The 3,884-nt window shown below is 33.1% G+C and overlaps 1 non-coding gene across 1 annotated transcript; it reads right to left on the bottom strand.

Annotated features, from left to right (window-relative positions):
* Positions 1-1,128: 1,128 nt before the first annotated feature.
* On the bottom strand, positions 1,129-1,254 carry LOC112062364 (small nucleolar RNA SNORD22). The gene has a single exon (XR_002890686.1). It is a non-coding gene; the product is annotated as a small nucleolar RNA SNORD22 (small nucleolar RNA).
* Between the last annotated feature and the right edge of the window lie 2,630 nt (positions 1,255-3,884).

Raw genomic sequence — 3,884 nt, 5'->3', positions numbered from 1 at the left:
CCTAGAAAGAAAATTAGTGTTTAAAAATCCAATAAAACTAGTGTTTCCAAATCAAATTCTACTAGTTGGATTATTAGACTGAAAGATATGCCAGAATTATGGTGTATCTTGTTCAGTTAAATATTTGACAAATTTCTCATGATACCCCAAAGTTAGAGCAGTTAGGTAGATTTGTAACTGGCAGAATACAAAGAAAAGAATATAATTAATAAATAGATATCAACTTGGAAAAAAGTAACTAGGAACACACCAGTAAGGGCTCTGTTCTTGGCCTTTTTTCTTCAATAATTTTAACAACAATTTATGGACAAATGAGATACTTACCAAATCTGAGTTGGATGGCTAGAAGGATGCATAAGGCAACATGATGTAGTACAATGGTTCTCAATATGTTTGGTCTCATGACCCCTTTACATTCTTGAAAAGTTTAGAGAACCTCAGAACTTTTTAAAATGTAGATTCTATCAATAGTAATCATATTAGGACTGAGAAATTTTTTAAAGTTTTAATATATTTAAAATAATCATAATAAACCCATTACATGTTAATATAAGTAACATTTTTATGAAAAAATAAGTACCTTTAAAAATAACTGTATTTTACAAAACAAAAAATAATGAGAACATCACTGTTCTATACTTTTGCAAATCTCTTTAAGATATGGCTTAATAGAAGACAGCTGGATTCTCATATCTGCTTCCACATTCAAATCTGCTGCAAAATGTTGTTGGGTTGAAATTTATGAAGAAAATTCCAGATATGTAATTGGAAAAAGGTGGAATATTTTAATATCCTTTTCAGATAGTCCTGGATAATCTTTGATGCTATACCAAAATTCAACAAATGACAGTTTCTTAAAGGTTGGTTGCAATGTGGAATCTTAACTATATCAATTTCCTTTTTTCGAAGGTTAAAAATCTTTTTATTTAGAAAAAGTAGAAATGATTGTATGATAATTTGAACAGCTAGGTTGTACAAGAAATAACCTGAAAATTCCCTTTTGATATTCTCCAACAGTTGGATTCTACTACATGTGCCTTGTTCTTTCTTCAGACCTAAAAAAAAATGCAAAATTGATTTTTCAACACATGATTATTTTTCCATTTTCCATGTTTAGAAATCCTTATGATCTCTCAGATAGTTCCTTTTGGAATAAACTTTCCTCTTCTCACCCAGCCAGCTCCAGTGGGTTCACCTTTATAGGCTCTGGGACCAGGACAGAAGGTAAGTCATGTGAATGTTTCTTCACTGGGCTCAATGGCCTTTTATTGCTCTATCACATTGAAATTTGTTGATTTGTCTTGCACTTTGTCTCATGCATTTTGAAGTTCTGTTGTTAGGCACATACACATTAAGAATTCTTATGCCTTTGTGGGGAGTTGATCCCTTTATCATTATGTAATACCCCGCTTTATCCCTGATAATTTTCCTTGCTCTGAAGTCGGCTCTGTTTGAAATTAATATAGCTACTCCAGCTTTCTTACGATTAGTGTTAGCATGGTGCATCTTTCTCCATTCCTTTATATTTAATCTATATGTGTCTTCATATGATTCTATTCCTCTCCTTTCTTAGCCTATTAACGTTTTTTTTAGTGGTTGCCCCAGAGTTTGCAATGTACATTTATAACTAATCCAAGTCCACTTTTCAGATAACACTATATGGCATTACAGGTAGCACAACCATCTATTTAGTAATTCATTCTAGAATTTTGCTGGGATTTCATACTACTTTCTCCATTCTAGTAAGTAATAACAAAATATTCATAATTCATCCCTCTTAGTCCATGTATCATTGCTGTCATTCATTTTGCTTAAACACAAGCTATAATCATCATATACATCATTGATATTATTTTGAGCAAACTGTTATTTGTTAATAAATTAATAAGATAAAAGATAAATTAATAAGGAAAATAAAAAGTTTTTACTTTACTTTCATTTATTTCTTCTCCATTGCTCTTACTTTCTTTATACAGATTCAAGTTTCTGACCTATATCATTTTCCTTCTCTCTGAACAACTTATTTTAGCCTTTCTTACAAGGCAGAGCTAATGACAACAAAGTTCCTCGATTTTTGTTTATCTGAGAAAGTCTTTATTTCTCCTTAACTTTTGAAGAACAATTTTGCAGGATACAGAATTTTAGATTGGTGTTTTTCTTTTCTATAAACACTTTAAAGATTTAAATCCACTCTCTTCTTGTTCGTATGGATTCTGACTAGAACTCTTATTTTTGTTCCTTTATTGGTCAGATGTTTTTTTCCTCTGGCTTCTTTCAGGAGTTTTTCTTTATCTTTGCGTTTCTTCAGTTTGAATATAATATGTCTAGATGTAGGGATATGGGGGAGGTTTGTTGTTGTTGGTTTGTTTTTGTCTTTGTTTTTGTTTTGCATTAATCTTGCTTGGTGTTCTCAGAGCTTCCTGGATCTGTGGTGTGGTTTCTTACATTAATATGGGGAAAGTCTCAGTCGTTATTGCTTTAAATATTTATTTTCTTTTCTTTCTTCTCCCTCTGATATTACCATTACATATATGGTACACTTTTTGTACTTGTCCCACAGTTCTTACACATTCTGTTCTCGTTTTTTCAGTTTTTTTTTCTTCTCTTTGCTTTTCAGAGTTGGAAGATGCTATTGACATACACTCAAGCTCAGAGATTCTTTCCTCAGTTGTGTCTACTCTATCAAAGGGCCCATTAAAAGCATTCTTCATTGCTGTCACAGTGCTTTTTACTCTCGCATTTCTTTTTGATTCTTTTAGAATTTCCTTTTCTCTTCTTGCATAACTCACATGCACTTACATGTTGCCTACTTTTTCCACTGGAGCCCTTAGCATACATATATACAATGGAATATTAATCAGCCATAAAAAAGAATGAAATTGGGTCATTTGTAGAGACGTGAATGGGCCTAGAGACTGTCATACAGAGTGAAGTAAGAAAAAGAAAAACAAATATTGTATATTAATGCATATATGTGTAATCTAGAAAAATGGTACAGATGAACCTGTTTGGTAGGCAGAAATAGAGACACAGATGTAGAGAATAAACATATGGACACCGAGCCTGGAAAGGCAGGGTGGGATGAATTGGGAGATTGGGATTGACATATATGTACAAATATATATAAAATAGATAACTAATGAGAACCTGTTGTATAGCACAGGGAACTCTACTCAGTGCTCTGTGGTGACCTAAATGGGAAGGAAATCCCCAAAAGAGGGGATATATGTAAACATATAGCTGATTCACTTTGCTGTACAGCAGAAACTAACACAAAATTTTAAAACAACTATACCCCAATAAAAATCATAATTATTTTAAATTGCTGGTATATTAATACTAGCATTCCTGCCATATCTGGTTCTGATGCTTGCTCTGTTTCTTCAAACTGTTATTTTTTGCCTTTTAGTATGCCTTATCATTTTTTTATTAAAAACTGGATATGATATACTGGATAAAAGGAACTGTAGTAACGCCTTTATTAATATGTTAGAAATGTGGGGGGAGGGGAAGTGTTCTATAGTTCTATGATTTGGTCTCAATCTTTGTGAGCCTGTATACCTGCACTATAAACTTAACAAATCCTTCAGTTTTATCCTACACTTAGGTGGCACAAGATGGTAGAGGGGAATTGGATATTTTTTTTTCTGTTACATCAGTTAGGCTTGAGATAGCTTCAAGATGGTACAGGAGTAAGACGTGGAGATCAACTTCCTCCCCACAAATACATCAAAAATATATCTACATGTGGAACAGCTCCTACAGAACACCTACTGAATGCTGGCAGAAGACCTCAGACTTCCCAAAAGGCAAGAAACCCCCCACGTACCTGGGTAGGGCAAAAGAAAAAAGAAAAAACAGAGACAAAGGAATAGGGATGGGAC

Source organism: Physeter macrocephalus, chromosome 21, assembly GCF_002837175.3.
Source record: "Physeter macrocephalus isolate SW-GA chromosome 21, ASM283717v5, whole genome shotgun sequence".
Lineage (NCBI taxonomy): Eukaryota > Metazoa > Chordata > Mammalia > Artiodactyla > Physeteridae > Physeter > Physeter macrocephalus.
Note: the sequence above shows the minus strand (reverse complement) of the source record. Positions and strands in the feature narration are given on the sequence as shown.